At 40.5% G+C, this 23,533-nt stretch overlaps 1 protein-coding gene across 6 annotated transcripts in view; it reads right to left on the minus strand.

Moving 5' to 3' along the window:
• LOC129709739 (UPF0500 protein C1orf216 homolog) overlaps positions 1-23,533 on the minus strand; it is a 240,470-nt gene that overhangs the window by 68,966 nt on the left and 147,971 nt on the right. The window lies entirely within an intron of this gene.

Here is a 23,533-nt window from a genome sequence, read left to right on the forward strand (position 1 = left end):
CCCATACATCGACACCATTCCAGCAGCAGACAGCTGTTTGTGATTAGGAGTAGGAGACTCGACTATATATTTTCCTTTCTGTAACCCAGTGACACCTAGGTTAATGTTAACATTTCCACCGCAACTACGTCTGAACTACAGGCTGAAAACAAGGATCAAACCAAAGACCTCACAAACCTTTTCTTTCTATGTATATACTGTAATAATGCTTTTGAGATGTGATACTTTACTGTGGAGTGGAATAAAATTCCAATGTAGCTGTTGAAGGGTTAATCTAATTTGACTGTTAACTAAAAGTCAATTTTCCTACAAGGTAAAAAGGTTGTCCCCAATGTGCTTTTCTTACTGTATATCGCCTCCTGACTGTTTGAATTAATTTGTAGCAGTAACAGTTACACACCATGTTCAACAGTGAAGATTAAAAATAAAACACAGGGGAAAATGAAAAAATAAACACCGCTGTGTGGTCAGTCCCATGAAAACCTGATAAACAATCCCCACTGGACTCCCTGGTTAGGGACTGTGGTTGGCAAAAGATGGCAGGTTGAAATGTTAGCACAAACAGAGATTGCAATCCAGGCAGTTCCGAGCCCAGGGACCGGATCTGTTCCATATTTATGCCAAGGTTCCGTTTGCAGTTCAGGCCAAAAGGCAGAATTTTTTTTATTAAATAGCGTGTAAAGATCCAAACAGCAAATGGTTCAAGTAATCAAAACATATAACTATATATTGTGCAGTGAGCAATGCTCTTGATTTACTCTTCTGGTTCAGACTATGTCTCTGCAGGAAATAGGTACAGGGCCTATGCTGAGATCACAATACCCACACCGAACAGACTCTTAGAGAACTGAGTCAGTTTGCGTCTTTCATCAACTGCATTTCATTAATCCCTACTACAGATCCAATGTAAGTTTTTACCAATATTTGTTTGATGGCCTTCGGGATGACGAAATAATTCCTTTAATCTCTACCAATGGAATAGTTGGCATATTATAAATGTCAACATTGTTTGACATACATTTTTATTGATGTGTTGAATACATTTTAAATATTAGATAGCTGGCAGTGAATTCAATGAAAAATGAAATTGGATTTACAAATGTTGGGAAATATAATTAGTAGAAATAATATCTCTCACTGAAGCCCTTAATAACCAAACAAGGTAGTTATTTTTTATCTTAAGCTTTCAGGTGCTAATGCACAGTGAGAGTCGGAAACAATGCGATCTCAGAACAATTATATTATGCTCAATGTATGTATATATGGTTACGCTGTACAATGGCTTTACATCTCCCATTGGTTTTATGCATGACCTAGACATTTACATGTGACAATGCACCAGCATTGAGGTGTGACGGACCTGTAACAAAAGATGGTTTGGGAATCCCACTCATATGCTCTATAAATAATTCTGGCAGAACTCCTGATAGAAAAGGCATCAGACATGGCCGGAAGCGAGGGAATCAGTCCACAGGATACTTCCAGGAAGTGTGACTGTGAGATGGCATTAAATGTCCAATCCCCTGATCTTCACCGCTCCAAGATTTAGCCATTGTACAGTTTAGACTGGAGCTTAAAACTTTGCTTTGGAAAAACAGAACCACATAGTTCTGCTCTCACAATGGCACGTCTAGGTGTAGTTTGGCACTCAGAACATTGCAACTGTTAAGAAACAAGTATTTCTTCATGTTTTATATGTAAACAATGCTGCATTTGGGAATAGGCAGTGAAACCTGAAGGCAGGGCATTAAAGAAAAAGGTATGTTCTTTTAGCTATTTAGGCTATGATGTAGAGAAAATATTATATATTAATGTATTCTGTACAATTCATGTCATCGACCGTGCACCAAACAATGGTTTATATCTACTTATTGTTTCATATTTCTCCTCTGCGACTGTGGGACCTCATGAAAGCATTAAGCCTGGTAGGGAGCAAAGTGATCTTTGGCTTAAATTTAGATTACTTCTTCATTTGAAGGAATGATAAAGATATTTTAGTCTCTGCATAGACAGCGAAGTAAAAAGGAGCAAGTATTGCACATTAACCCCCCTTGTCTCAACTTTGGATTATTAGCTTGACTTTTAAGGTTAGCATTGTTTATTTTTATTGCAAGTCTATTTGTCCGATATAAGACCAAACAGATGTTCCGAAGAGTTAAAACTCTCATACAAGATTCAGCAGAAGCCATTTGAGTATGATAGAAACAGAAACCTCACACTCAACATGAAGAACATTTCCACAGCTGAGGCTGCCTATTCATAGCTGAACCCAAACATCTTCCTACTATTCTGTTACAGCCGGTGCCAAAATTACATCCATGCAAAATGGAGGAAAACAACCTCATCTAACACAAGAGGCTTAGGGGGATAATATCCTTTGACAGGAACATAGTGAAGAATTCTGCCAAACCGAATAAGATGCTTATAATTACAAGTTGAACAGTGAAATCTTAAGAGCACTAATTTGACATTCCTCCCTAAAAGGCATTAAGAGGTTGAACGTGCAAGTGAATGAAGGCGATAATCAGGGCAAGGAGCTTCCAGTCTGTTGAACATGCCCATGGAGTTTAGGCCTATGGCTCAAAGCCGGGCAATGCAGTTCATTGCTTTGCAGGCAGGTATTAATTTTGAGCTACCTGTTTCTTTTTGCCTGAGCCGCCACCACGCATTGGCAGCAGATTAAATAATGTATGTGGTAGGTATTGCTTAAAGGCGATATCCTCTGCTGATTGGGAGGTCTACATTGACGATGCAGAGCACCCGGCATCCTTTGTGAAAGGAACCTGTGGTCTAGCATATTGAGGAATAGTTGAACATGCGGTACAGCCAAACCTCTTGCAATGCATTTAACAGCAATTAGAGCTAAGCTGCAAAGGCTTCAATACAGCCTTAAATAATGCTGGAGAGGCAACGCTTAATGTTGCCCACAGTGGTATTCAGCTGGAGTACTCACCCTATTCCATTCTGATGGTTACAAACTAGATTTTTTTTTTTTTTAACAGATTTGTCAAATGTGCTTTCCATTTCATAAAACCATGTTGATTTTGCCTAATATTATTTTTTCAAGGTGCCCTGTTATCACTTGTTTAATAATAGATTCTAGCTACTCATGCCGGGAGAACTGGTCTGTACGTTCCAATTTCCTCTCCTCCTCTTTTCTTAAATGGCCAGTTTACATTTGCTACTTTGCAATATGTGATAACTGTTCCAGAATTTATAGAATTTTGGAAAATGATAACCAATGTATTATCTCTGTACTCAGCTCTTTCAAAACCTTGAGATGAAGGTTATCAGGTCCTGGGAATTTTTAAAAAAATAGAAAAGCTGGGTATTCTTATAATGGTGAATTATTAAAAGTGGTAGGGGTTCAGAGGAACATGGGTGACTGTGCAAATAAGTCTGTGGTAATTAATATGCAGGCACAGCAAGCAATTTGGAAGGTGAATGATATGTTTGCTTTCAGACTCATTGATATATCCAGTCCTATGTTTTATCAAAGCTAATTTCTTATAACTTCTCATTCTCTTGAAACCTGTTCATTTCCCCTATTACGACACTGAAGACGGCACAAATCATTTGTCTAATTCTTCCTCCGTTTACAAAACAACTAATCCTTTCTTCATCGATAAGGGATCAACCGTTACTTTACCAATCTATTTTCTTTTATACTTTGGCGGTCTGCTTTTATATTTCTCTGTACATTATTTTCTATGTTACTTTACCTTTCCCCATGAAAGTGTACATCTACCTTTGCCAAATTCTTACATTTTCTCAGTCCTCAGATCAATTGCCCTTTTAAGTAAGATTATATATTTTTTCTTTGATCTATCATAAGTAATCTTGTTAACCCCTTTGGACAACATTTCCGTATCTGTGCCTTAATGGGAGAAATAGTTGTTGTAATCTATTGTATTAATTCTTTTAGTATTATTCATTGCTTGTTTATTTTTAATTCCTTCAATGTAGCTTTCTATCTAACAGAGCTTACTATTGACATTTTCCTTTCTTAAGAAATCAATACCTGGTTTGGATTGAATTCAGTTATAAAGTCATAAGGAACTGCAGAAGTTAGAATCTAGGGCGAAGCACAAAGTGCTGGAGGAACCCAGTAGGCCAGGCAGTATCTGTAGAAGGCATGAACAGGTTTAGGGTCCCAACCTATAACCTGATGTCTTAGGTCGGGACCATTCTTCAGACCAATGGTCTCATTTCATAGTACAAGTGCAAAAGTAACCTGTTCATCGACATAATGATGTTGAAAACCATCTCATAAACATGCCATGAATTGTGCCTCACCTTAAGTGTGTTAATTTGGTTTGCTAGTCTCTCTGTCGATTAAAGCCCCCATAATTACTATGTCACCCAAATAACACATACCTCCAAATTTCTGCTTTATGCAGTGATCTACATGACCAGTGTTGCTTGGGAGGTAATGGACAAGTTGCACTCCGACTGCCCCTTGTTGCTCGTTAGCTCCATGCAACCTAATACAACATCATGATTTTCCTTTCAATTTCTTTTACCCTTTCAGTTTTTTTAGCAGTGCTGCCCCTCAGCTTTTTCTATTTTGCACGCCCTTTCTGGAAATTAAATATCCTGCATTTCCCATTTCTGTTCATTTTGCAATCTTGACAACATAATGATTATGCTCCGGCAGCATACCGGAGGACTGGGAGAAATTCAAAGACCAGCAGAGGAGGACAAAGGGCTTAATTAGGAAAGGAAAAATAGATTATGAAAGAAAACTGGCAGGGAACATAAAAACTGACTGCAAATGTTTTTATAGATATGTGAAAAGAAAGAGATTAGTTAAAACAAATGTAGGTCCCTTGCAGTCAGAAACAGGTGAGTTGATCATGGGGAACAAGGATATGGCGGACCAATTGAATAACTACTTGGGTTCCGTCTTCACTAAGGAAGACATAAATAATTTGCCGGAAATAGCAGGGGACCGCGGGTCAAAGGAGTTGGAGGAATTGAGTGAAATCCAGGTTAGCCGGGAAGTGGTGTTGGGTAAATTGAATGGATTAAAGGCCGATAAATCCCCAGGGCCAGATAGGCTGCATCCCAGAGTACTTAAGGAGGTAGCTCCAGAAATAGTGGATGCATTAGTAATAATCTTTCAAAACTCATTAGATTCTGGAGTAGTTCCTGAAGATTGGCGGGTAGCAAACGTAACCCCACTTTTTAAGAAGGGAGGGAGAGAGAAAATGGGGAATTACAGACCAGTTAGTCTAACATCGGTAGTGGGGAAACTGCTAGAGTCAGTTATTAAAGATGGGATAGCAGCACATTTGGAAAGTGGTGAAATCATTGGACAAAGTCAGCATGGATTTACGAAAGGTAAATCATGTCTGACAAATCTTATAGAATTTTTCGAGGATGTAACTAGTAGCGTGGATAGGGGAGAACCAGTGGATGTGGTGTATCTGGACTTCCAGAAGGCTTTCGACAAGGTCCCACATAAGAGATTAGTATACAAACTTAAAGCACAAGGCATTGGGGGTTCAGTATTGATGTGGATAGAGAACTGGCTGGCAAACAGGAAGCAAAGAGTAGGAGTAAACGGGTCCTTTTCACAATGGCAGGCAGTGACTAGTGGGGTACCCCAAGGCTCAGTACTGGGACCCCAGCTATTTACAATATATATTAATGATCTGGATGAGGGAATTGAAGGCAATATCTCCAAGTTTGCGGATGACACTAAGCTGGGGGGCAGTGTTAGCTGTGAGGAGGATGCTAGGAGACTGCAAGGTGACTTGGATAGGCTGGGTCAGTGGGCAAATGTTTGGCAGATGCAGTATAATGTGGATAAATGTGAGGTTATCCATTTTGGTGGCAAAAACGGGAAAGCAGACTATTATCTAAATGGTGGCCGATTGGGAAAGGGGGAGATGCAGCGAGACCTGGGTGTCATGGTACACCAGTCATTGAAGGTAGGTATGCAGGTGCAGCAGGCAGTAAAGAAAGCGAATGGTATGTTAGCTTTCATTGCAAAAGGATTTGAGTATAGGAACAGGGAGGTTCTACTGCAGTTGTACAGGGTCTTGGTGAGACCACACCTGGAGTATTGCGTACAGTTTTGGTCTCCAAATCTGAGGAAGGACATTATTGCCATAGAGGGAGTGCAGAGACGGTTCACCAGACTGATTCCTGGGATGTCAGGACTGTCTTATGAAGAAAGACTGGATAGACTTGGTTTATACTCTCTAGAATTTAGAAGATTGAGAGGGGATCTTATAGAAACTTACAAAATTCTTAAGGGGTTGGACAGGCTAGATGCAGGAAGATTGTTCCCGATGTTGGGGAAGTCCAGGACAAGGGGTCACAGCTTAAGGATAAGGGGGAAATTCTTTAAAACCGAGATGAGAAGAACTTTTTTCACACAGAGAGTGGTGAATCTCTGGAACTCTCTGCCACAGAGGGTAGTTGAGGCCAGTTCATTGGCTATATTTAAGAGGGAGTTAGATGTGGCCCTTGTGGCTAAGGGGATCAGGGGGTATGGAGAGAAGGCAGGTACGGGATACTGAGTTGGATGATCAGCCATGATCATATTGAATGGCGGTGCAGGCTCGAAGGGCCGAATGGCCTACTCCTGCACCTATTTTCTATGTTTCTATGTCTATGTTTCTATTATTAGAACATATCCAATTTTTGTATATATATCCATTCATCTATTTTGTTACAAATGCTGTATGCACTTATATAAAAGCCAACATTTTAATATTTTTGCCAGTTTTCACTTCTCTGACTTCAACTGAAAATATGTTCTAAAGTTTATATATTCTGTCCTTCCTGGCATTATCATTGTCATTACTTATTTGGCCACATTGAACTAAACACCCTGATCACCTTGTCCTTTCTCTTTAACTTTCTAAATATCACCTTTAAAATCCTATCAATAGTCCTAGTAATTCAATTCATTTGGACACTGGGCCTACTTTCCCACAGAAGATCTGCATCTTTCCCCAGTAATCCATGGAGTGAAAAGTTCTTGTTGGCCAGAAGCACTTCACAGTCGATGAACATAACTCCAGAACATAATTGCAACAAATACAAAACAGGTAAGATTTTTGGACACTAGAAAAAAGGATGGGAATATGCAAAAAGGTAGAAATGAGGACCATGATCTGGGATCCTCAATATGGGAAAGGCACAATGGTCACATGTACGATCCCTGTTTTAATTTTGTACTGGCTGCAAAGTACAGCTTGCGGCTGCTCTAAAACAGCTTTGCATGTTGATATGCTTCATGATTTTTTTTTTAATTACACGGAGAGTGGTATATGAAATGAGCTGCCATAGGAGGTAGTTGAGGCAGGTACTTTAACAGCATTTAAAAGACACCTGAACAGGAAAGGTTCGGAGCGATATGGGCCAAACGGTGTCAAATGGAATAGCTTAGATGGGGCATCTTGGTTGACATGGACGAGTTGGTCCAAGGACGGCTTCCTGTGCTGTGTGACTCTAACTCTATTTTGATGCTCCGCATACTGCTAGTGGAAGTATCATACTGGGATTGTGGAAGTATAGAAAAGTTTTGATACAACAAGTAGTCATTCTGTCCTAAGAAGGGCTCCGACTCGAAACGTCACCTGTTCTTTTCCTTGTTCCAGAGATGATGCCTGACCTGCTGAATGACTCCTGCATTTTGTGTCTCTTTGGTATAAACCAGCACCTGCTGTTCCTTCCTACAAAGTCATTCATCCCATTGAGTCTGGGCCAGTTCAAAAAGATTTACCCAACCTAATCCCATCTTTCAGCAAGAACTATATTCTAAGTGCTGTTTACATGTGATGAAAGGTTCTACTTCCAGCTCTAAATCTTTACCATCCTTTCCTTAATCTTTCTTCCAGTTAGTTTAAATCTATTCTCCTCCAGTAATAGGCCATTCCTATCTACACCAAATCACTCATAATTATATGTGTCAATTATGTCTCCTTAGCTTATCTCAACTGACAGATAAGCTTTCCCAGTCTTGACAGCATCCTTGCAAATTGCATCCTCTACAATGTAAATGTTCCTGTAATGTGGTGACTCAAGCTGTGACCTAATTTGAATTGTGTACAATTCTCCCTATTGGATTAGAGTCATAGCATCATACTGCAGGAAACAGGCCCTTTGGCCTAACTGCCCATGCCGACCAACATGCCCTACCTACATTAGTCCCACTTGCCTGCATTTGGCCCATATCCATCTAAACCTATCCTATTCATGTACCTGTCCAAATGTCTTTTAAATGTTGTGATAGTACTTGCCTCAATTATGTCACAGTCTGCCCTCTCCTCATTCTCATCCACTTCACCTCCCAATACTTTTCCACCGGTTCCTCCTTCTCCTCACCTGCCTGCCACCCCTCTCATCAGCCCAACTCTCCTCACCTCACCTGTTGCACTCGGTTGCCTCTGATCACCTATTAACCCGGTATATAGACTCTCCTCACCATTCACACGGTGCCAGATTGTTCTCAGCATTCATGCAAGACTCTCCTGCGATTTCCCGACTGCCTACACTGATTCGAACCTGCCTGCCCCTGACCATTCCGTCCTGTCGTCTTCCCGGATATCACCTCAGCCTTCTGTCCCCGACCACGGCCTTCGTCCCGTACCTCCTGGTTTCTGTCTGCCTCTCTCCTGGGCTGTTTGGTGTATCCCTGCAATGGCTCCTCGACTTCCTGCCTGGCTTCGACTCTCCTTTCGTCTGTCCCTCGCTGGTTTGTTTGCATCGTGTGTTGGATCTCCTGGTTACCGGACCTTCCGCTACCCCGACTACGTCTCCTGCCTGCCCCTCTTCAGAACCCTCGCTCAATCCTGAGCCTCTGTGTGAGTACGGTGTACCCATTCCTGTGTTACTACTCTGTGTTACAGTATCGTAATAAAGTTCATTACCAATTATACCTGCCTGATTCTGTGCTGCTATTGGGTCCAAGCTATACCCGTTACAAATTAACCCCTCTGACAGCTCATTCTACATGCTCACAACCCCTTGTGTAAAAAAGTTCTTATTAAATCTTTTCCCCCCTCACCTTAAACCCATGACCTCTGGTTCTTGATTCCCCTAGTATGAGTAAAAGCCTATGCATTTACACCATCTACAGTATATTTCCCTCGTGGTCTTATATAGCTCTGTAAGATGTTCCTTCATCTTCCTGCACTCCAAGGAAGAGATTCCTAGCCCGCTCAACCTCTCCCTACAGTTCAGGCCTTTGGGTCCTGGCTACATACCCATAAAGCCTTTTGCATTTTTTACAACCATATGAGTTGGGCACACAAATCTGTTTACCAAATGGCTGTCTGCACAATTTTGTGGAGAATGCATTGAGACATTTCATGGCAAAACATAGCACACTTGTATTATTTAAGAAAGAACTGCAGATGCTGGAAAAATCAAAGGTAGACAAAAATGCTTGAGAAACTCAGCAGGTGAGGCAGTATCTATGGAGCAAAGGAATAGGCGACGTTTTCGGGTCGAGACCCTATTGAATTGTGTACAATATTGTATTATGTTTAGATATCTCTAACTTCTAGCAGTTGTGTTATCTTCAAGCATAATTATGAAACACAGATTAAAGCATTGGATGCAACAAAGGCAATGGGCCCTGACAAAAATCCCGCTATCATACTGAAAACATTTTGCTCCAGAACTTGCCTAGGTTAAGCACTTTCAGTTCAGCTACAACACTGACACCCAGCCAACAATGTTGAAAATTGCCCAGTTATGTCCTGACCACAAGCTGGAGAACAAATCCACCCCATTAATCTCCTCTCGATCATCAGCGTATAAGGGATAATCAATTGTGGTGTTTAGCAACAACTTGTTCATAGAAGCTCAGTTTGGGTTTCACCAAAAGTCTCTCAGATCCTGACCTCATACAGCCTTGGCTCAAACATGGGTAAGAGAGGTGAACTCCAGAGGTAACGTGAACGTGGATGTCAAGTGAAGGGATGTCAAGGCAGCTTTTTTTTAATCAATTATGGCATCAAGATATTTGTTTAAGAAGGAACTGCAGATGCTGGAAAATCGAAGGTACACAAAAAAGCTGGAAAAACTCAGCGGGTGCAGCAGCATCTATGGAGGGAAGGCATCAAGATACTCTGGCTAAACCAGAGTCAATGGGAATCAGGGGGAAACCCCTCTGCTAGATGGAATCAGACCTAGCACAACGGATGTCAATTTGCAGGTCAGTCAACTAAGGCACAGGGCATCTCTACAGGAGTTTAGTTCCGTTTAGCTTAGTTTATTGTCTCATGTTCTGAGGTGCACTGAGGACTGGTCCTTCAGGGTAGTGTGTAAGATCCAAGCATCTACAGCTGCTTTGCCAATGACCTACCTTTAATCATATGGTCAGAAATAGGAATATTCCCTGATGATTGCACAATGGTTAACAACATTCATGACTCCTCAGATATGAAGCAGTCCATACCCAAATGCAGCAATCCTGGACTAATAAATGGCCAGTAACATTCATGTCACACTAGAGCCAGGCAATGATATCCAACAATTCAGCTTTCACCCTTTGACATTCAATGGCATTCTCATCACTGAATCCCCCACTGTTAATATCCTGGGATTATCTGTTTCAGTGCTGTATTGATACATGACTGTGATAAGTCAATTGGATGGCTACCTCCATGAGGTGAATGGGTTTTGGGGCATTCTCACAATCTTTTGCTACTGATGTTCAGACCTTCTTCACACGTTTAAATAAACTCGCATGAGGATTAGCAGATAGATCAACCTTGCATGCTACATGTTTGTGGTCACCGGCTACTTCTTGGCTGTGCCATGGTGAGGAAATTTAGGCAGGAGAGCAGAACGTTGGAACGATAGCGGTCTGTCTCCTCAGAATCATTGGCCCAACTTCTCTACCTTTGGTTCACCCTTTCACTTGACCAGGGTGCAGTTAAATCCGAAGATAGACCGAAAATGCTGGAGTTGCTCAGCGGGTCAGGCAGCATCTCTGATAAATCTGTTGTGTCTGCCAATTCTACTACTGGTGCTGAAGGCATCTCTGGCACCTCCTATCCTTGAAATTAACACAATCTGCTCCAAGGCTAGGGATTAACAATATTTATATTGCACAAGGTAATTGCTTTACAATAGAAGAGTATAGCAGATTCCATGCCTTTGTGGAGTCTATACAATATGATTTGCAGCTTGATGAATAAAATTGCAGAAAGCAAAAGTGAGTATTGCATCTGACTGAAGTCTTACTCATTGCCACTGAAGACAAGGAGTGGAGCATTTCCAGCACTGCCCACAGCTGCCAATTCCATTGATGACATTCTATGAACCCAGTTTAATGGCATTGTTCAAACTATTCGGATGATGATGTGGTTACACATCCTCTTCAAGATTTGAAGCCTGCAAAGTGCATATGGATGGTGCAGGCACATATTATATGACTGGTGGGCTGCTAACAACTGATGCACTAAAACTGCAGCAGACAAGCAATGAAGGCAAAAGCTTCTTTCTCTGCTAATGCAAGTATATCAAACTGTTGAATAGATGAATGTTTTGAATCCTAACGCAACGAAGCTGAGTATGTGGGAAACTAGACATTAAATCCAACAATAAACTTGAGCGACAAATGGAATTTTCAGAACGTGGAGGTCATTCTGAAATAATTTCAAATGCTTCAACATAGTTTAATTTTATCATAACTTCTCTGATGTCGTTGCTCCAGAGGGAACAGTAACTAAACTGATTAACAATTCATAACTTTACCTTGCGTAACCTTGCAGTTCAAACCTTGAAGAGAATGTGTAACCCAAATAGAAAGTAGCAATGAATGAAAGCAATGGAGGATGAGGAACGTTAGTGATGAAAAGTGTATAACCTCTGATGTCCAGTGATGCATGCTCAACTCCAGCGCTTACACCTTGCTCTGTTCTTTTCTCTGATAACCATGGCTCTCAACCCCAGTAAAAAACAGGCAGTGTACAGAGTTGAATTGTACACTCGGCACTCCACTGCTAAGGCAGGGAGGCACCAGCCCGCTCCGTAATGGCTGAACAATCGATCACTGTTTCTCTTCTTTATTCCAGTTGCCACCATTAGTTTTTATTGACTCTCACATTCTATCAATAGCAGCCCTCTAAAGGAGCCCTTTGTATTTATGAACCTTTCTGTCCTGTGTGGCTATCGCACTCTATCATCCGAATGGCCTTTCTGGCCCGAGATGGATGGCCACTCTGTCACTGCTTTCAATTCAGGCTTTAAAACCAATTACTTTCTTATTAAAACTGGTGTGGGTGCTACAGGCAGGGCTGAGTCAGGAGCACAGACCCCTGATGGCAAGCATCTGTCACCCAGGGAACGAGATAAGTCGTTCGATGTGTCAGGGTTAATAGAAATTTGGAGCCTGAGGCAATGTCCAGACAAAGGGACTGTTGTGACTGGACTATCAGTGTGAGCGATTTATACACATTCCATACTACTACTCCACTGCACAAAACAGTAGAAATCTCCCTCAATACTGCAATGCCAACATTGTCTGAAAAAGGGTGTGTAGATTGGACATTAGCTATTCAGTTTAATAAACATATCATTGACTTCACTCTTATATTAGCATTTCTTGTTGAGGAATGTATAATTCACCGTTTTGGCGGAATAGATTTACTATGGAGATGGTTCTTTCTAATTACGTTCAGATCATCGAACTTTCTGAGAGTATTTGGAAAATCGCAGTGCTCCCCACAGTCCTCATCATTCAAATGATGAAACCAAATAAATACAATAATGAACATATTTAAAGAAGCAATGACATTATTGAAGATTGGAAGATGGGGAGGGAATTTCAACAAAGTTATCCAAGGCCTCACTAAAACGCCATGGCTGGAGAAATAAAGGTGACCCACGGATTTCACATGAAAAATTATGTTGTACATTTTTAAGGGTATGTTCTCCATTTAAAAGTTTGGTAGGACTGTCAATGATGGAGATGGCCCTCCAGCGATCTTCAATACCACTTGATCATTGCCAGAGAAAGCTTTGTTGCAAAAGAGAATCGGCCTGTATGCAGTAATGTAATACTCACATAATTATACAACAGCCGAAAGGTGGTGACCAATTACTTGCATTGCGTTAGCTGGCAGGTGTAAGGTTACTTAAGCAAAATTAAACTGAGTCACTCAGTAAACTGGGGTTCAGGTTGGGAAGTCTTTTTCATTTTTGGAACTTAACTTCAAACCTCATCCATGCAGGTGATGTGACGGCTATTTTCTGTCTTGAAGAAGAAATTGTGTTGGGGCAATGTCATGTCGTTTTTCCAAGCTTTCCCTTCATCTCAAATGAAATTAATTTGGCATAGACACACAAAGCTGGAGTAACTCAGCGGGTCAGATAATATCTCTGGAAAGAAAGGATAGGTGGCGTTTTGGGTCGAGACCCTTCTTCAGAAATATCCTTCATCTCGCAGAAATAAATCTGAATTCACCCAGATTCTAATTCACTCAAAATCCAGCAGCTGTGGCCCAGGTTCCAAAATTGTCTCACAAAGATGTCATGTTTGGGAAACGGAAAGATTATTTTTGTAAAATTTGTAATATTCATCTTTTATTTATATTATATCTATTTTTCTCCTCCATATTTTCTGTAAGACTTTTTCCCATTATGTCATTATCACTGTCGCTAGCCTTAGAAAAATTTATTGCGTAATAATCCAAGTATAATAGTTCCTCATCCCTTCCTACATCAGTTCAACTAATAGCTCTTGTGGCTGCCCTGGGCTCTTTCAGCAGATAGTTAAAGTTTGCCAATGTGAAAAGGAGCAACTCCACCACAAACAGTCTTGGTACTGGAACCTAAAACTTGCAGCACGTGTTCCACTTTTCTGGACTCCTGACAGACACCTTGTTGCAAAATACTAGAGACAGATTTGTCATTTATTTATGAGAAGGTAAGCCAGCCACTGGTGGAGAAACCAAAAAAAAATTGATTAAAGTGTATTTTACTGGTGCCTCAGTGAAAATAGCCAAACTGTTGTTCTGATAAATTCCAGAAGAACAGATCAAAGTTCTTTACATCAAAGCCCTTCTTTGTGAAGTATTCCCACACAGAGAAACAGTAAACAAAAGCAAACTTCAAAGATTTCTTTGCTGGAGCTGCTGCCACTCTTTATTGTAGGATGACTGATTTAGCAATTGTTCTGTTTGTGATGCTACTGGCTGTTTCAGGTTTATCCGTCTGAAGTGCTTGCATCTTCTTTTGAATTGCCTTTTGCTCTTGCTCATCAAGGTAAAAAGTGTATGACTGGTGGGGAACTGCACCCTCTCCAATACAGGCATCCAGTGCCAGTGGCAGATTGTACTGTATGTAGAGTCAGGGTAAAGCATTTCATCTCTGATCAATAGCGTGAAAGCCATTGTGTTTGACCATTGTGGTACATATTTCCACTAGGGGCGGCACAGTGATGCAGCAGTAGAGTTGCTGCCTTACAATAACAGAGACCCGGGTTTGCTAGATAAAGGGGCTGTCCCACTGCGGCGACCTAATCTGCAAGTTTAGAAGAGTTTGCCCTCGACTCAAACTTGCAGCATGGTCGAAATGTGGCCCTCGGAGGTCCTATGTGGTCACTGCAACTCATTCATGCTGGAGGGAAGTTCCCGAATACTCGTGGCTTCAGCTAGGTCACGGAAAAAATTTTCAGCATGTTGAAAAATTCTCCACGAGTAAAAATGGTTCGGCATGGTTCTTTTGAACTCGTAGTGCAGTGGAGTGGGGTCACTATGTAGTTACAGGCAGTCGAGGGCAGCCGTAGGCAATCTCCTTCGCTGACCGGGCATTTTAATTGGCTCATTGGAGTTTTCGGGACCCAGGAAAACTGACCGGTAGGTTAAATGCCTGCTAAACTTTATTATAAGTTGTCTGACTTTTTAAAAGTGTCTCCAATCCTGCTCCCCCCCCTTCTCTTCCCCACTCCCCCTTCTCTCTCCCCCGCCCCCCTCCCCGCTCTCTAAAGGACTTACCGTACACTGTGCAGCCGTCTTTTACCTTCCTCTTCATCGCGGATGTGAATTTCAAACAGCGCTCCCCCGCTTTCCCTGGTCGCCACCTTTGCGATGTGTTTGTTTGTGTATGTGCGCGGTCAGTCGATCCAGCTCGCGGTTTCATCGCTGGCGGTTGATCCAGCTCGAAGTTTTTCAGGCCAGTGCCCTCGAGCTTGAAGGTCGAAGACACTCTTCTGAACTGGCGGATTAGGTTGCCGCAGTGGGATAGCTTCGGTAAAATTGTAAAATTGTCCCTAGTGTGTAGGATACTGTAGTGCTTGTTTACGGGATCGCTGGTTGGCGCAGTCGGCGGGCTGAAGGGCCTGTTTCTGCGGTGTATCGCAAACCAAACTAAACTAATCACATTAATTATCCCAACATTAGTCCCGTTTGAGCAGGTAACACTGCCAAGCAGTGGCAATGGTATTCCCATGTATTTTAGAAATGGATTAACTGGCCACACCTATTCCACATAAAATATATCACAACCAATGGAGAATTTCTTCCTTACTGGCTTTGAATTGTCCAAGGTCCCTGCATCTTCATTGAGAAATGTTAAAATAATCCTTGTATTCCATCCTCTCCCTGCCTAAATCCCCAAATTAGCCCCCGTCGGTGCATTTTCTTACAAACTGGAAATAAATTTCATTACTGGAATGGTCAGGCTCCTGGCTGTACATTCTATGGTGCACTGTAGGATACTAAACTTCCAATCAATTCAGCCCTAATGCTTATATAGGTTTCATTCAGATATGGAATGAACTGAATTTATTACTGACTCTAGATTTAAAAGTAGACTGAAGGCTGAATGCTGAAGGGTCTGCTGTTTTCTAGTCAGTCAGAAGTGATAAATACGATATTAAAATAATGATCATTGTAATGTCATCATTCTTAATTCATAAATGGGGTGTGGGCAACTCTGGAAATGACAGCTCATCTATAATCACCTGCATGAATATGTTTGTATGCTGCCTTCTCCAACCACTTCTCGCTGTGGAATGAAAGTGTATCCACAGTGCTGTCATTCAGAGAATTCCGGGATCTTGCCTAAACACTAATGAAGGAATGTATTGTATATTTCCAAAGTCTATCCCAGCAGAGTGAGATGTCTATCGGGGAATGTTGCCGACTGGCCCACTGCAGACTGCAGGAGGACGTGCTGAGGGATGCACTGAAGCTTGGTGCAGCCAATGCCAAGGCTCGGTGGGGGAGGACCACAATCTAGGGTCCTCCTGTTGCTTGGCATGGGGGGGGGGGGGGGGGGGGGGGGGGGGGGGGTGTGTGTGGAGATGCCTATCAAACAAGGGAAGGGATTTCATGCCAGTGGGTCTCATGAGTGGTAAGTGTGTGGAGTAAAATTGCGATTGGGATCTCTCTAAAAATTGCGATCTCTCTAAAAATATATAATATTCTTCGCTATTAGTACCTCCTCAATGAAAAGTGTCCTTTCCCCTGATTTCAATGTCCATTTACTTTCTTCATTGGTGGAGGCAGGTTCATTGGTATCATTTAAAAATAAATTGGATAGGCATATGGATGAGAAGGGAATGGCGGGTTATGGTACGAGTGCAGGCAGGTGGGACTAAGGGGAAAAAAATTTGTTCGACATGGACTTGTAGGGCCGAGATGGCCTGTTTCCGTGCTGTAATTGTTATATGGTTATATGGTTATAAAGGTTATTGACCTAAATGTTAACTCTCCTTCTCCATTCCTTAGAAACTGCTTAATTGATGAGCTTTCCCAGCAACTTTCCATTTTTCTTGCCTTTTTCACAATTGATTCTGTCCTTAATGGATCATTATTTGCATCATGACTTTGCAATATATAAGTTTGTATGCAGTGTGAAAACAGGCCCTTCAGCCGACCATCGATCGCCTGTTTATACCAATTCTATGTTGTCACACTTTTACATCCACTCGCTACTCGGGACAATTTACAGAGGCCAATTAACCTACTAACCCACACGTCTTTGGGTTGTGGGAGGAAACCGGAGCACCCGGGGGAAACCCACGTGGTCACAGAGAGAATGTTCAAACTCCACACAGCACGCGAGGTCAGGATTGATCCTGGGTCTCTGGGTCTATAAGGTAGCAGTTCTACCTGTTGTGCCACTGTGCCACTCAACATTATATCCCATATACACAAAACAAAATCATTGAAAAGCAAAATACTGCAGATACTGCAAAACTGAAAGAAACCATAAAGTGCTTGAAATATTCTGCAATTCACACAGCACCTGTTGAGAGGGAAATAGAATTGTTGTGGGCCTAAAACCATAATTTTCTGTCACTCTCCACAGACGCTGCCCGACCTGAGCATTTCTAGCCCAGGAACATTTGTTAACCAGAAACATTAACTACTTCTCTTTCCTAAAATACTGCCTGATCTGCTGAGTGTTCCTACCATTTACCATTTTTATTTCAGATTCCCAGGTTCTGGGGCTTTTGATTTTCTTGTACTCTGTGTAGCAGGTAATTCCTGTTTTTATTAAACATTTCTTGACTCAATGTTTGGCCACTCTAGAGTAAAGATTGCATAGTCACAGTCATATAGCACAGAAACAGGCCCTGTATCTCACCATCATTTGCTTGAAAACCCATCTATACTAAACCCAGCAGGTAGTAGTTATAAATGCCTCAGCAATTGAAGTGCTTATCTAGATATTTCTTAAATGTTACGAGAGTCCTTGTTTCCATGATCCCCTCTGAGAAAGCTAAGCAGGTTCCAATCACACTTTGCATGTAAAAGTTATTTCTTGGATCCTCTCTAAATCTCTTACCCCAAACCAACGCTCTCTAGTATTATCCACTTTTTCTATAAACCTAAATATAAAGTTATTTACAAAACTTCCCAAATTTCTGCAGCCAGAAGATTTGCAGAACCCTATTTCCATGTTCTGGTTCAGTAATATACATCAAACACAAAATTGGTCACCAGTAGCCAACTGTTTGATCATATGCACTGCTTCAAGGAGCAACTGACCAAAATAACAGTTACACTCGTGTCGTTCTGCCAAGTAAACTCATTTACAGAGACCTTTGCTCTTGCCCATTAAGAGATTCAAATGATCCCCAATTTAGCAAGTCAGTGGACAAATGTTTATCATTTCTAAACTCATTGTGACACGTAATCCACTCCCTTTGCCAATTACATTTTCAAACCAAATCACCATCATTTTAACTTCCTGGATGTAAACTAGAGAGGAGGCATGACTACAAAGTCAACCGAATATATAAACAGCCAATCGGTTTCAGGACAAGAAGTCCACTACTGTGTTTTTTTTATAATTGACTGGTTCATACGAGTCACATGACCTAGTCTCCATGAGCAATTGTTGTCAATTGCCGACCATCAGTCATTCAAGTATCTGAACCACATCCGACCTCAGAAATCACTCGTTCCGGCTTGTCATCTGATTTTAATGAAACCGGAATGAGCCAAAGCTCCGAGGAATTAAAGTAAACAGACATTTAACCTCTGACCCTCACTGCTTACCATCTGAGTTCAAAACAGTGTCATTCAGTCGCATCAAGTTTGGTATTTTTTATAAGTGTAAACAGAGTCTGTAAATCATTTCAATTCATGGGAATCAGCTGTGTTAGGTGGTGGCATATCGGAACAAGGCACTGGGAAACGGAGTCTGCGGAATTATCTCTATATTTCCGAGAGAAACAGAAAAAAAACTCAGTTCATTCATTCACAATAAGAAAAGAAAATATTCAACAATTTCTCACAATAGAAAGGAATTGAAGTGCTTTTTATTCAACTAAATTTGCGCCATTACATTGGAAAAGGTAATGTAAGAAAAACAAAGCCTACGGAACACATAGTGGTGTGTTGTTTTGCAGCTTGTGTTGTAAAATATATTATTAATAGCCTCTATCTTCTGTGACTTTCATATTTCCTCTAGGATTTAGGTTTTATTCAGATTTTTAATTATATTTTCCAGAATACAAGGGTAACCCTAGGAATTATGTTACATCCACTGGAAATTAGATGATGAGTAATTAGATCCATTTGCACTGAAATGTGCTCTCAAATACAGGAAATAAGAAAGTTTAAAAGTTTAAATCGTTTAAACAACATTGTATTTTCAAAGCCAATTATACGCCTTTCGAGGTCCCAGTGTAGTAGTGATAGCCAAAGGACAACCTTTACCTCTCATTGCAAAGACCTATTTTCTGTTTCGGATGAAAGGTTTGTTGTGGGAAATAAAATGTAATTAACTGAAATGTATTGTCATGCTTGCCCTTAAACAGTGACTCGCTCCTGAATATGAGACAACATGCTAGCTGCTCGTGATTTCAACTACTGGTTTTGAGATTTTCACTGTTGTGGTGTCCTTAATTGCCTGCAGTTCTTCATGAGTAGTTTAACCTGGTTATTGTATAGCTGTGAAATTACTTCCACCCCCATGCAGTCCTGTCCTATGCAATAGCTCTGCAAATCTTCAATTTTCTTCCTTTGCTTTTTTAAATTCTTGTCCAAGATGTATCATTGATCCACCTGCAATGGCCAACAGATCTCTTTGATCGTCCAGCTTTTTACCTTTTGTAAAGTACTCTGTTCTATGGTTATTAGGCCCAAAGTGGACCTTACTTCTAATGATGTGTCGGAAGGAACTACCGATGTGTAGCAAAGAACTGCAGATGCTAGTTTACACCGTGAATAGACACAAAGTGCTGGAGTAACTCAGCAGGTTAGGCAACATCTCTGGAGAAAAGGAATAGGTGACGTTTTTGGATGAGACCATAGAACAGAGTACTTTACAAAAGGGAAAAAGCTGGAAGTCAGAACAAAGAGAACTCAAGGTCCAGACAAGGGACAACATTACATAAAAATGCATTGCATATTAAAACACATCATAAAGTACATATAAAATCTTAGTATATCACTTATAAAATCATCATAAATTATATATTACAAAAAAAACAAAAACACAATACATGAATTAAAATCCAGAATAAAAAGAATGATCAATGATCAATAAAAAGAACAAGACAACGATACCAGTGTCTCCACAACTGGGATTCGTAGCGTATCGTGCTAAATCTTATGTTTGACAAGCCACAATAATTACATTTTTAGAGTCATTTATCCTGCAGATGAATTTATACATATGATTTCTGAGGAGAGCATCTAAAGTACTGACTCCTGTAGCCACAAACATGTTACTAGCACTACACCATCTTGGTTCCTTAGCAGTGTTCTCATGGCATCATTGTATGACACCTTTAGTCTCTGCAAACTTGTCTTTCCATAGTTTGACCACAGGTGCGCAGTATAGAGTGGTGTGCAATATGCTCTAAACAGCGACATCTTCACCACATCTGCACACGCACCAAACTTACGCAAGAGAATATTCGCCTGTACATACAGCATGCGTCATTACCTATAAATATTACCAATCATACACCATAAATATTCTCATCATCTGCCATTGTTCTGTAATAAAATGTCCAAGATATTTTACCTTATTACAGACACTAAGATGATTGTCAGACAATTTAAAATCAGGAAATGTTAGACATTTATCCTCTTTGGTTCTACAGATCATAACAGCATTCTTACAAGCATTATATTTAATATCATGTTCCACACCATACACAGAAAATATAGTAAGGAGCTGCTGTAGATCAGTGCTACATGGACTAAAGACCACAAGATCATCTGCATACATAATATGGTTCACTAAAATATTATCAATCATGCACCCAGTATTACATGCTTTCAATTGTTTTGACAGATCATCAATATAAAGATTAAAAAGGACTGGGGACAAATTCCCCCTTGTCTAACACCATTGCTAACCCCAAATGGGGCTGAGACCCTATTGCCCCATTTTACTTGCATAGTCTGGTGGGCATACCAGTAAGCCAGGATTCTCACAATGTATTTAGGCATCCCTCTTTGACTCATTTTAACAAACAGCTTTCTGTGATTAACACGATCAAAGACTTTGGAAGCATCAATAAAGCACATAAGGATTGAAGAGTTTTTGCCTCTATATTTGTTTACAATCTCCTTTAGGGCATATATGCATAAGTCAGTGCCATGTTTAGCTTTAAAACCAAACTGGTTATCTGTGGAGTTAACAAACTCATTTACTCTATCCAGCAGAACTCTCTCTAAAACTTTTGACAATATGCTGGCTAAAGCTATGGGCCTGTAATTATTTAGGCTACCTATTTTACCAATTATTTAACAGGTCCACCATTTTCTTATTTTTATTTACAATATCAGTTACCCATTTTCATGTTGCCAACTCAACCCTCGTAATTTTTTTTTTTCCAAATATAACTTCAGTTCTTTTCGTTGATACTGGTGACTTGTAAATTATTTTCATGCATTTTTGGAAATCTGACAGTGCTCTTCCACCTTTTGTTTTCCTCGTATCCTGCCATTCACCGGGATCTGACTTGGATTTGCCTTTTTCTAAACGTTTTCTTTTAGTTTTAATTTGTTTCTTACCTCTTTACTTAGTCAGGACAGGTGTTTTTGGCAAAGCACAGAAAATAAAGTTGAAGATTAGCTGAAGAGCAATCAGGAGATAAAGATCCACAACTAAGATTGCTTTTGGATAAAGTCCACATACCAATCGGTTCTTGACTAAATCCATTAATAGGGCTAGTTGTTGCTACTGGAACTTAATGCTGAAAGCTGTCCTGCCCTTCCTGCAGAAGTTCACTATCTATCAGAAATGAATTGGTCTGCTTATGGGAATCTGTGTGATAATTAATATCCCACATTCAAACCACATTGGTAACGTTACATGCCTCTGTATCTGCATTTATACATTCTGCCATTATACTGCTGTAAAAATTGGCCTAGCCACTACTCCCACAAAAGTCTTAAATGTTTTTTCTGTTTCTTATTACTAGCCATGTTTGGCATATTACTAGCCATATTACAATTGGTCACATTGCTATCTTCTCGTCATTGAGTCAGGAACATTATTTGTTCATGAAGGCAACAGCTTTCCTCCATTGTTTAAGAGGGAACTGCAGATGCTGGAGAATCGAAGGTTACACAGAAAAGCTGGAGAAACTCAGCGGGTGCAGCAGCATCTATGGAGCGAAGGAAATAGGCTTTCCTCCATTGTTATCCATGTTTTTTCCTGTTGACCTTATAATCTGCTATACTGTATGTGAATTCTGTAGCTAGTTGAGAGGAACCAAGTTGAAAGTATCCCTGCAATTTTCTTAGTTTGTTCCGCTATATAACAAACTTTTATTTGGTCCACACAGACTAATTTGACCTTCCACATTTAGCTATTGCTCTTGTTCTGGATGATATTCTGTTTGAAGCTACCTTGCACAGCATAACATCCGTTAGTGAGGGCAGCACCGAACCAGGCATTCTCCTCTCCACTCCTTAGGCAAGGTCAGTAAGCAGTTCATTAATTCTTAACCTCAGAAAACTACTCTTGAGCTCAACAGTGTGTCATTTCTATTTGCAGCAAAATTAATTTGCCTAATTAGAATGAAATTCTGCCCATTACGAGCCACATAGAAACCGTCGAGGTTAGAAGACAAGGTGGGTGTTTCTATAATCTAGCATTAATGAATTTTGAGCCACTTCAATATAAAATGTATCTATTTATTTGTTTATTTTATACTTTAAATACCAGGCAGGTGAACAGAGGGGTCATTTGAAAAACCAGGGCTTAGTTCATGTCCTTCAATTCGTTAGCTTAACCTAAATTCCCCTGGCACAATGCATCTTTAATGTTACTCTTGAAATGTCCAATCATAGTCAGATTCCCCAGCAGTTTTGCATACTCCTCAGGTCAAAATCATTTCTCATCCGTATAAAAACCAAGGAGAAAAAAGACACAGATTAATTAACTCCTTGAACAAAACATGTTTTATGTTCTTTGCTTCAGTAAAAGTAACCTGTTTTCATCAAAGTTAAACCCCCTTCACAAATCATCCCTTTTAGCATTCGGATGAGCATGACACCTTAAGGAATGATTTTATTCCTGGACAGATGACTATCTCAACTTGGTCCCTCCAGTAAATGATCTATGTCAGTGATAATGTTCAATTACTAACATCACTAGCTGAACACACCATATTGCTTCCTTCATTTTATAACATTTCTATAACATTGTGTCTCATTGCCACTGATCAAACTCAGCATTTCTTACTGATCTTAAGTCCTTCCAGTTTCAGTTTGGAAGATTTAAAGGAAAGTGTCAAAATGTCTGAGCAATTCCTTGTGTTATGTCATTCATATTACACATGTTTAATAAATCTATGAACGCAGAGATTGTTCCGATTTGGAGCCTTGAATTAACAGGAAATGTATTGGGGCAACAGATTTGGAAGTTACGCCAGCGCTGGCATATTTTCACTCACAACAGATTTTGGTGAAAGCGGGATGCATCACTGACCACCTTTGCATTAATATGCACTGATTAAAGTGAAAGAAAATGCCTTGAAGCTCGTGAAGCCTCCAGGTTTATGAGGTTTCACTGCAGCTTCAATCCTGTGCAAGTGAGAATCTTTTGATTTGGGGAGAGTACGGTTGAAGGAGAAGTT

The sequence above is a fragment of the Leucoraja erinacea genome, chromosome 26, assembly GCF_028641065.1.
Source record: "Leucoraja erinacea ecotype New England chromosome 26, Leri_hhj_1, whole genome shotgun sequence".
Classification (NCBI taxonomy): domain Eukaryota; kingdom Metazoa; phylum Chordata; class Chondrichthyes; order Rajiformes; family Rajidae; genus Leucoraja; species Leucoraja erinaceus.